We start from the raw sequence: 12,207 nt of genomic DNA on the forward strand, positions 1-12,207 counted from the left end.
ATATGTTGTGCAGGTCAATTTGATAAGAGTTGTCAACTTTAGATGTGATCGTATACTAGATTTCACCTTTAGCTACTGCTCAGTACAGCTGGAGGACATCTTAAAATCAATCCTATTGCTTATATACATTACAAATGTATACTATTCAACCTCCCCTGGTCCCTCACTGTGTGAAGACAGTTGATTAATCTTCCCATGATTCCCACAAAAGGTATTCCACACCTTTTCTTCCCTTCCCAATCCTCTCACAACTTCTCCCAACTCAACTGAGGGCCTCAACTCTTTACTGAGCAAACAAGCTATTAGATGTGATCTCCCTACTCACCCATTCTCTTCATCCAAAAACCCTTGACATAATATCTCACTCTTTTTTCTCACAGCCTTTCTCACAAAGAGGTGACCTTTCTCCTTGCCAAGGTCAGTGCATCTACATGTGCCCTTGACTCAAATTTTCCAGCAGATTGGATATTTAATTACCCTCTAAAAACTTCAAACTCTCCCTGTCTGCTGGTTCCTTTCTCCTTCCTTATTACTACAGCAATCGCCAAGTCTCCCCCATTCTAAAAACAAAAAGCATTTTATCCTACCATCCACTCAAACTGTCTTTCTCCCTACTTTTGCCAAATTCTTTGAAACTAAAAAAGGAAATGTAATAAGGTATTCCCAAGAGCAAAGTAGCTTAAGACTCAACCCAAAGTGATGTAACCTACAAGCCTAAGTCTAATCAATGAAAAACATAAGCACTTAACCCCAATTGCCCTGCATTCCTCCTCTAAAAAGAAAAAAACAAAAAAACAAACCAAAATGTTCATGAGGAAGTCAGGGATTAATAATAAATTGCATAATCAGCATCACAGAATAATTTGTACCATGGGACAATGCTTATTATCCTCTCTATCTCCCCTAGGAATTGATTCCTTTAAGTATGAGGCACAACAAAAAAAAGAGGGCAAGATCTACATTGCAGTGTACCTTGGAAGCTTTCGTTCTTTATGGAATAAAAAAGGTAAAGAAAGAATAAATATAAGGACCATGAATCAAAGAATAGTTTAAAATATGATAAATAATGAAGAGGATAAAGGAAATTCTTTTTAAAGAAAGGAGCAGAATGTTTTTTAAGGCAAAAATTAGGAGAAGCAGAAGATTTTTTACTACTATTGACTGAAAAAGGAAGAATTAGGAAGAAAAATAAATAAAACACCAAAAATAAGGAAAGAATGACAAATAGGAGTGGAGTACTTGAGGGTGAGGAGAAGGAAACCTTTGGGGAATAAAGTTACTTTAAAGTAGATTAAGCAAAAATAACTGAAGAGGAAAATACAGAGGAACAACAACTAAAAATCCTAATTGAGGGGGTAAAAAGCAATATTAGATACAAATGAAGGAAAACATAGTTATCATAACTTGAAATGGATTAAAAACATCAGCAAACTACAGTTGAGTACCAAGGCCTATTTTTGTAGGACTTAAGCTATGAATGATTTTTATATTTTAAATACAACAAAACTTTATTTTAAAATATAAAAAAATTCTTAGCTCAGAGCTGTACAAAAGCATATCGTGGATGAGATTTGGTCCCCTTGGTAATTGCTGATCCCTAGTTTCAACAACATGGCAACACTTTTAAGAGAATGACAAAGTTGATAAAAGAAAATCCTACTATTGCTTAAAAAATACATAAAGTAGATGTATTTTATTTTAAATAAATATATTTATTTTATGTATATAAAATACATAAAAATTAAAATAAAATAAAAATTAACAGCTGGAACATTTTTTAATGCATCAAGTGAATTCAAAACAGGAATTCTGATCATTTTATAAAAGTAAAAACAAAAATTCACACTATAAAAAGAGATTAGCAAGGCCACCAAATTATGCTAAAAGAAACAGCCAAAATTGACGTTAAATTTATGTGCTCCAAATGCCTTAGTACAATTCATAAAGGATAAAACTGAATTATAAGAAGACATTGTAATACAATAATAGGAACAAATCTAACAAAAATTGGAAAATATAGAATTGAGCAAATTATTGGGGAAACAAGCTAATAGACATAGCAGTCATCTATATGGGACTGCTAAAGAATATGCCTATTTCTAAGCACTACATGAAACTTATAAACTATGACCATGTTTTAGGGCACACATATGTTGCAAATGCATGTAAAAAAAAGCATAAGTAAATATCCTTGACAATGCAATAAAGGTAATATTCAGAGAGACAGACCCAAATAGAGACTTATCAATGAAATCCTAAATAATGAGCTGGCCAAAAAACAAATCATGGAAACAATATGTGAAAGGAAATGATTATTAGGAAAGAACATATCAAAATTTCTGGAATGCAGCTAAAAAAGTCCTCTGGTGAAAAGCCATATTCCTAGAAACACATTAGCAAAATAGAAAAGAAGATTAATGAGCTGAATGTATGTTTTTTTTTAAATTAGGAAGCCAGAAAACATTCCAAAAAGCCACAAAAGATGATATATGGAAGCTAAAGGAGAAACAAATAGGAAAAAATTTAAGACTACAGAAATGATAAAGCTGACAGGTGGTTCCTTGAATAGACTAACAAATTTATAACTTGATTAAATAGAAGAGGGCAAAAAAAAATCCACAAAATAGCAAAGAAACAAAGCAAAATCAGCAAAATTAGATGAAATTAAAAGAATTATCAGAACCTACTATACACAATTTTATACTACTGGAACTGGGCTTAAAAAAAAAGTAGAGGAATATCTTAAAAAACATAAAATTCCCAAACTGACAGAAAAACCAAAAAGAGAATTTAAATAACCCAATCTCAGAAAAGGAAACATTATTAGCATTAAAGGAATTACCAAAGTGGGGATGGTGGGGGGTGGGGGGAGAGTTAAGGGGGAATTTCTGGTCCTGATTGTTTCACAAGAGAATTCTATTAAACTTTTAAAGAATAATTAGCATCAATATACAACAATTACTCGAAAACTGAGAAAGAAAGCACTCTGACTCCTATGGGACAAGTATAGTTCTAATACCTAAACTGGAGAAGGTTAAAGCAAAGAAGGTGAACTGTATAACAAAATCATTAATGAACATTTTTAATCATCCAAGAAAAAATTTATTATGATCAAGTTACATTCATACCAAGGATGCATGAAAGATTCAATATTAAGGAAAACAATAACAATTATATGAAAAAAAAGCATCCCAAACCACATGATTTGTCTGTAGATGTATAAAAAGTCTGACAAAGTCCAACAACTGTACTAAAAGTCCTATAAAGTACCAGGCATAGAGGCATCTTTTAAAAATATATATAAGTAATATAATTTTTAACATAAATAATAATATAAAACAGAAAGCAAGTATCATATATGGTAGGAATGTACTAAAAGCTGTCCCAGTAAATACATGAGTAAAGCAAGGATGCTTTTTTTTGTTGTTTTTTTGATGTGGGTCTAGAAGTGCTAATAACTGCAATTAGGCAAAATAAGGTAATTGAAGATGTAAAGATAGGCAAAGAGCAAACAAAGGCATTCCTATTTATAAATGACATATTTGAGACAATAGCTTCAGCTAAGTTTAGGCTACAAAATAAGCACATAAAAATCCACAACATTTCTATGTAGTAATAACTAAATCCAAAAGGAAAAAAAAATAGAAAGGGAACTACCACACAAAATATGTAGAGAATGCATAAAATATGTAAGGATCAGCCTGTTAAAGTCCACAAAATTCTTCTATAGATTTAATTTCAAAGTGCTCCTTAAAGAAAGTATTGTTTAAGCAATATAAGTATCTGGAGGAATATTCAGTGTTCATGGCTGGGATATTCCAATATAGAGACAATACTGCCAAAGTTAATTTACAATTTTAATGCTATACCAGTCAAACTATAAAAGGGATAATTTGCAGAACTCAATAAAATAATTCATTTGGAGAAGCAGATGATCTAGAATATCAAGGGAAAAATTAAAAAAGACAGAGATAAAGATGTAATAGTACTTCTAGACCTCAAATTATAAAGAAGCAGTCAGTAAAACCATTTATTATTGGTTAAAAGCTAGAGAATTGGATCAAGGGAACAGATTAGACAAGGAAGAACTAGAAATAATGGATCTCAATAGCCCTACTCTTCAATAAACCAGAAAACAAGTAAAAAAAAAAAAACAACCTATTTGACAAAAATGGCCGGGAAAACTGGAAAATAGCCTGGAATTAATTAGGCTTATACCAACCTCTTATGCTGTATTACACAATAAATTTGAAATGTACATGGGACCTTGATACTAAAGAAAAAGAAGAGGCGCATATCATATGCCTTTTAAAGCCATGAATAGATGAATTCTTAACCAAACAAGGTATGGAGTCAATTATAAGAGGTAGAAGTAAGTAAATTTAATTACATGAAATTAAAAACGTTTTGCACAAACAAAATACACCTAGAATAAAAAGAGTTGAATGGAATTTTTTTTTATCAAATTTCTTAGAGAAGGGTTTTATATCCAAGATCCAAGGGGCAGCTAGGTGGCACAGTGAATAGAGCACCAGCCCTGGAGTTAGGAGGACCTGAATTCAAATTTGGTCTTAGGCACTTAACACTTACTAGCCATGTGACCTTGGGCAAATCACTTAACCCCAATTGCCCTTCCTTCCCCCCAAAAAAAAGTTAAAAAAAAAAGATATATAACCAACAAGCAGATTTGTGTATATGTGTGTATAGCCACCAAAAGCCACTCCCAATAAATGACCTAAGTATATAGATAAGTAATTCTCAAAAGAATTGCAAAACTATTAATAACCATATCAAACAATGCCTCAAATCACCAACAATAAGGGGCAGCTAGGTGGAGCAGTGACTAGAGCACCAGCCCTGGAGTCAAGAGAACCTGAGTTCAAATTCGGCCTTAGACACAACACAAAAACTAGCTGTGTGACCTTGGGCAAGTCACTTAACTCCAATTGCCCTACCTTCCCCCTCCAAAAAGCAAAAAAAAAAAGTACCAACAACAAGAGAATTGAAAATCAAAACTACTCCTAGGTTTCACTGCAAATCTAGCAAATTGTCAATTTGACATACGATGGTAATAATCAATGTTGGAGGAATTATGGGAAGACAGGTACACTTGCACATTGTTAGTGGAACTATGAATTAGGACAATCATTTAAAAAAATTTTATTTAAAAAAAATATTTGTTTGTAGTTTTCAACTTTTACTTCAATAAGATTTTGAGTTCTAAATTTTCTCCCCCTACCTCCATTACTCCTTCCCTAAAACAACATGTAATCTGATATAGGCTGTACATGTACAATCATATTAAACATATTTCTACATTAGTCCTGTGGTAAAGAAGAATTTGAACCAAAGGGAAAAACCACAAGAAAGAAGAAACAAGAGAGAGAAAATAGTATGCGTCAATTTGCATTCAGACTCCATAATTCTTTCTCTTTGTGGACAGCATTTTCCATCGTGTCAAACAAAATCAAAAGAATAAGAAAATAGAAGAAAATGTAAAATACCTCATTGAAAAAACAGCTGACCTGGAAAACAGACCCAGGAGAGATCATTTAAGAATTATTGGTCTACTTGAAAACCATGATAAAAAAAAAGCCTGGACAACATCTTTCAAGAAATCATTAAGGAAAACTGCCCTGAGGTCCTAGGATAATCATTTTGGAAAGCACTTTAGTATTATAAAGATTGAATGACTAAAATATTCAAATGCCTTTGGCTTACAAATTCTAATTCTAGACTATGGCCAACTAGGTGGCGCAGTGTCTGGCCTACTGTCCAGAAGACTTATTTTCCTAAATTTATATCTGGCCTCAGACACTGTTGAGCTGTCTGACCCTGGGCAAGTTACTTAACCTTGTTTGCCTCAGTATCCTCATCAGTAAAATGAGCTGGAGAAAGAAATGACAAACCACTCCCGTGTCTTTGCCAAGAAAACCCCAAATGAAGTCACAGAAAGTCATACATGAGTGAAACAACTGAACAACAACACTAGACTTATACCTTAAGTAGGTCAGTGATTGAAGAAAGTCTCCATATACACTAAAATATAACAGTTTTACTTTTAGTTCATTCAAATAATTGGAAGCAAAGAAGATACCCATCTTTTGGCAAATGGCTAAACAAATTGGCTTATAATAATGGATATTATGGAACTGTAAGAAATGAAAAGTATATATGAGTACAAAGATAAGAAAGATCGGATGCCAAGTGAACTAAATAGAACCAAGAAAATAATATACATGATGATAGCCATGTGAATAGAAAGAACAACCACAAAAAAAAAAATCAAGGTAAGTATTGCAGAATTACTAAGAATAAGCATGTCTCCAAAGAAAACTTGACAGGACACCTAGACCCCACTTTTGTAGAAGTGGGAGGTTATATTTTTAGATATTTTTTATGTATTGATCAGTTTTAATGATTTTTGTTTCTTCCTCTTTTGTTCTTTCAAAATATTTGTTATATGGGATGGCTTTTTGGAAGGGGAAAAGGAAGCAATATTGGGTGAAATTCTGGTGATGTGAAAGAAAGCAATATAATTATTTTCAAAAGAACTGTTAATTGTGTTCTGGAAAAACTCCAAATCAATAATAAATGAGATAAATGCCTATTAAAATAACTCTGGATTCTACTTCATATCACTCAGGGTTGTAGAAAGGATAAAAGATATAAATATAGCCTCAGAGCATTTTGAGGAAGATAGGTACACTAATTCACTCTTGGTCAAGCTGTAAACAACCATTCTGTAAACAGTTTAGAATTATGTTAGAAAAGTCAGTAACCTCTCCATATCCTTTGCAATAGTGATTACTACTGGGCATAAAACCCAAGTATGCCACAGACAAAAAAAAAGATAGGCTCTTCATATGCCAAAATGTTCATAGCGATTCTTTTTTTTTGCAGGGCAATTGGGGTTAAGTGACTTTCCCAAAGTCACACAGCTAGTAAGTGTATCAAGCATCTGAAGTGGGATTTGAACTCAGGTCCTCCTGACTCCAGGGTCAGTGTTCTATTCACTGTGCCACCTAGCTGCCCCCATAACAATTCTTAAAACAGCAACAATGTGGAAATAAAATAGATGCCCATTGATTGGCAACAGGTGAATAAATTCCAATATATGAATATAATAGACTGAAAATTTACCATTGAAATAATGAATATGAAGAATTCAAAAAAACATAGGAAGATGTATGAATGATGCAGAGCAAGTTAAACAGACAGAATAATTTCAATAGTATAAATTTTTAAATCAGCTGAACTCTAATTAATTGTAAGGACTAATCTCAGTCCCAGAGAATAGATAATGAAATACTCACCTTCTTTTAATGGGTAATAGACTGTAGGTAGAAGGTGGTAAAAGCTGTCATATTTGGTAAGAAAGTTTATTGGTTTTGTTTAACTTTTTCTTTTTACAATGGGGAAGGTCTGTCTAGGGGTATGCCAGGAAATTGCTGATGTTAAAACAAATCATACCAATAAATGCTTTTCCACACCTAAAATATAGTATTCTATATCCATGGTATCACCTAATCTACACTATACTATCCCTACCTACAAAATGTAATGAGATTCATTGGGCTTGATCTATTCTTTTTTTTTTTTAAGCAATTGGGGTTAAGTAACTTGTTCAAGGTTACATGGCCAGTTATTTCTGGGTGTGGTGCTAAGTATCAGAGCCTGGATTTGATCCCAGGTCATCCCGACTCTGGGGCCGGTGCTCTTACTCACTGCGCTACCTGGCCTCCCTTAAGCAATTGGGGTTAAGTAACTTGCTCAAGGTTACATGGCCAGGTGTTTCTGGGTGGGTCCTAAGTGTCTGAGCCTGGTCATCCCGACTCTGGGGCCAGTGCTCTTACTCGCTGTGCTACCTGGCTGCCCCTGGCTTGACCTATTCTTAATAAAGTCATGCTGTCTCTTTGTGATTACTGCTTCCTTTGCAATATGTTTACAAACCATTTCTTTAAAAATATATTACAAATTTTTTTTTTCAGGAATAGAAGGTAAATGGGGCGGGTAGGTGGTACAGTGAATAGAGCACTGGCCCTGGAGTCAGGAGGACCTGAGTTCAAATCTGGCCTTAGACACTTAACACAAGACTAGTCATGTGACCTTGGGTAAGTCATTTAACCCCAATTGCCCTGCCTTCCTCCCTCCAAAAGCAAAAAAAAAGGGGGGGGGGAGGAATAGAAGGTAAATTTGTTACCTTATAATTTAAAGAGTCTATTTTCATCCTTTTTTTGAAAATTGGATGAACATTCCTTTTTCTCTGTTTTGGCATTTCATCTCCTATTCTCCAGTTTTTCAAAGATCATTGTTAGTAGCTCACTAATCATATTTGTTGGTTCTTTCAGTATCCTGAAATATAGTTTCCTTGTTGTGCTTCATAAGATTATAGAATCATAGAGTCTATTAAGATGCAAGGAACCTTAGAGGTCATTAAGATCAACCCCTTCATTTTAGAAATTAAAAACCTGAGGTCTGGACAGGTTAAATGACTTTCCTGAAGATACTGAAGTAGTAAGTGGCAAATCTGGAATTCAAATCAAAGTCCATTGACTCCAAATCCAGCAATTTTTATACTGTACCATATTGCCTTCTTTTTCAATTCTCTTATTGTTGGATAAGGAGCTTACGTTTAGAGATAAATTAATGCTTATGTTGTTGTTGGATCATTCTTTTATGACCCCTTTTGGGGTTTTCTTGGTAAAGATACTGGAGTGTTTTGCCATGTCCATTTTACAGATAAGGAACTAAGGAAAACCGGGTTAAATGACTTGCCCAGGGTCACACAGCTAGTAAGTATCTGAGGCTGAATTTGAACTCAAGATGAGTCTTTCTGATTCCAAGCCCAGTGTTTTATCCACTGTACCACCTAGCTGCCCAAATTAATGCTTGTAGGACAGCTTTAATTTTTTATTTTTTGCTTCTTTTTTCTTGTACTTTAAAAAAAAAAACCACTCTGCCATCTATAATAGGAATGGGAATTTGAAGATCTTCCCTGCCCCTTAATAGACCTAGGGGGGAATTTGAAGACCTTCCCTGCTTTGAAAGTAAACTCTTCCCCCTAATAGGCTGAGTATAATCACATGGATCCTGTGATGGAGGAAATTTGCTGAAGGAAAGCAGAGCTCACAAGAAGCTGGTAGCCAGAGCCAGAGAGATGGTGGGAGAGAGAGGTGCTCAGGCAAGAAGAGAGAGATTTGTGAGTAAATATTGATCTTGTATTGGCTTGTGGGAAGGCTGAAGGATGCTGTGACTCTTAGTATTATTACAGCTTCTTAATATCTTTGGTACTGTGATGGAATCCACTTACTGGTTTTGGGATTTGGTTTTTTGGTGTCTAAATAAATGCTTCAGTTCTGTCCTCTATATGGAGAGTTTGGTATATTTTGCCATTGAACATCATGTAATATTTACAATCATGATCTTTATTGTGATCATGGGTGCTGTAAATATTGCATTGGCACTACACCATCTTTCCAAAAGTAGAAGGGAGTCCCACTAAACTAGGGACTGTATTGTTAAATTATCCATCACCTTTCCAAATTGATGGTGATAAATGGCTTTATGTTTGCCTAGTATAGAAGGGGCAGAGCCAAGATGGCAGAGTAAAAGCAGGGATTTGCTTGAGCACTCCCCCAAGCCCCTCTATATACATGTAAAAAATTACACCCAACAAATTCTAGAGCAGCAAAACCCACAAAATGACAGAGTGAAACAAATTTCCAGCCCAAGACAACCTGGAAAGTCAACAGGAAAGGCCTGTTGCGCTAATCTGAGAGAAGAGCACAGTCCAGCATGGGCTGTACTAACACAGACAGGACAGAGCAGGCCTCAAGGCAACTGTGGTAGTTTCCAGACTTCTCAACCCACAAATGCCAAAGACAACTTAAAAAGTCTGTAGAAAAGGTCTCTTGGACCTGAGTGAGAAAGGAGCACAGATTGGACCCAGCCCCAGGGCAGCAGTGGTGAAAGCAGTGACAGTGGCTGTTTCCAGAGCTCTTAGCCCACACACAGTGGGGGAATCAAGCAGCTGATCAGAGGGGGATTGCAAGGATCTCTTCACTGGCACTGAGGTAAGATTCTCTTGCTTTTCCCATGCTTGGATCTGGGTCACAGTTCTGGGTGGAAGTCCTGGGATGAGAAGGAGGGCTGGTGTAGTAGAGCTTGTGGCAGCAGTGGAGAGGGAATCTTCCTCACAGTTCCAAGGCAGAAAAGAGTGCCTGTGGTCATTCACAAACCAAAGCACAGGCCAGGAGAGGAATAAACACCTCTCCTTTGATCATACAGCCTTGGAAGAGCTGAAATTGACAAGTTCCTAGAAATATCTCTGAAAACAGTTGCACAAAACCCCTGAAGCTTGGGACAGTTTGCCCTCCACCCTGAAAGCAGAGTTTTACCTTAACAAAGAGTTAAAAAGTCAAGTAATTGTCTGGGAGAATAAGCAAACAGTGGAGAAAAACTCAGACTATAGAATCTTACTTTGGTGACAAGGAAGATCAAAACATACAACCAGAAGAAGACAACAAAGTCAAGGCTCCTACATCCAAAACTTCCAAGAAAAATGTGAATTGGTCACAAGCCATGAAAGAGTTCAACAAGGATTTTTTTTAAAGCAATTGCGGTTAAGTAACTTGCTCAAGGTTACATGGCCAGGTGTTTCTGGGTGGATGCTAAGTGTCTGAGGCCAGATTCAATCCCAGGTCATCACGACTCTGGGGCCAGTGATCTTACTTTCTGTGCTACCTCAACAAGGATTTTAAAAATCAAGTAAGAGAAGCAGGCAAAACATTGGGAAGAGAAATGAGAAAATCATGAAAAAAGTCAATATGTTTGCCTAGTATGGTCCTCAAATCTGTTGGTAGTACCTTATCCAAAGCTGTTTCATGCTTGGTAGAACCTGCTAGAGTCTGTGCTATCCTGACGTGGGTCTTTGTCAACCCAGCATCACCTTCATGACAAAATGAGGCCCCAGAACAGGATTTCTGTGCAGGTTACTATCCTCTGTTACTCTACCTCTCTTCTTCCTTCTAGTATCACCAGCTACGCAGAGCATGGAATTAATATTGTCCAGATGGTATAAGTCTGACACTGTCATTTCTATGTATGAGACCCTCCAATCACTCTATGTTGTCTCTAGAATAAAATACAAATTCTTCATTCTAATATTTAAGACTTTTCAAAATCTAGCTCCCACCTGCTTTTCCAGTTTCACTTCATGTTACTTTCCTGTACATACTGTGTTCTAGTGAAATTGGACTATTGTATTTCATAAATTGAGATCCCATCTCTTGTTTCCATGCACTCATAAAAACCACAGTTCCTTTCTCATCCCTGCTTCTCCAAATCGGTATCTTCTTTTAAGCCTCAGATCCTAAGCCGTCTCTCCTGTGAAGTATTCCCTGAGTTCCCAATTATTAATGTTCTCCCTCTCCTGACACCTTGTATTTACTCATTTTCTATCTATACTGTACCACCTATCCCACACCCAAGTCTAATGTGTAAATATATGGCAGTGATTTGGGAATAGCTGTAGGAATGCAGAACAAAGTCACCACTTCTAATGATCCCTCTAGTATTGCTAAGTCAAGCTTCAAGCATGGCTCTTGTGTTAGCTGTTCATGGCATGGTGGGACATGAAAACAATTTACTTACCAAATGGATCTAGGGAGTTCTTGCTGAGGGAGAAGTAATCAAAAAGATAAATAACCTAATGGACTCTTTGTTGTGGCGGCTGAGTGCAGTTGTGGGTCTGACTTAGAAAAAACTTGAAATGGTAAGCAACAAATAGCATCACAAAAATAAAATCATAATGTCATAGAGGAAATAATTGATTATAGATATGGAAGGTGCAAAAATAAAATTTATTATAGCAAATAGCATAAAAATGAAATTAACTGCATCCTAACATCAGAAATAACTGACTATTGATGTGGAAGTCATTTGTATGCCAGCTCTTTATGTATAGTCTAACTATCAACTTGTTAGCACAAAGATTAGAACCAATTCCAAATTAGAAGAGAGAATAAAAATAAGAAAAAGATACAGCATGCAATTCAGGCAATTTCAACCTAATCTAGTTAAATAAGCTGCTTAATGAAAAAAAAAGAAAATGGATTTTAAAAAAATCAATACAAATATCAGTACACAAAATCACTATTACTTTAGGAACTACTTTAACCAATGTAAATCAGTCAGTACGATGAG

General features: G+C 35.5%; 1 long non-coding RNA gene across 1 annotated transcript; it reads left to right on the plus strand.

The window, feature by feature from the left end:
* The first annotated feature begins 906 nt into the window (after positions 1-906).
* LOC138169204 (uncharacterized) lies at positions 907-6,234 on the plus strand. Its single transcript, XR_011170287.1, has 2 exons — positions 907-1,006; positions 5,444-6,234. It is a non-coding gene; the product is annotated as an uncharacterized lncRNA (long non-coding RNA).
* The last annotated feature ends 5,973 nt before the right edge of the window (positions 6,235-12,207 follow it).

This window comes from Petaurus breviceps, unplaced genomic scaffold (genome assembly GCF_028583685.1).
Source record: "Petaurus breviceps papuanus isolate PSGF00001 unplaced genomic scaffold, PetGlider_PUasm1.0 37, whole genome shotgun sequence".
NCBI classification, from domain to species: Eukaryota; Metazoa; Chordata; class Mammalia; order Diprotodontia; family Petauridae; genus Petaurus; species Petaurus breviceps.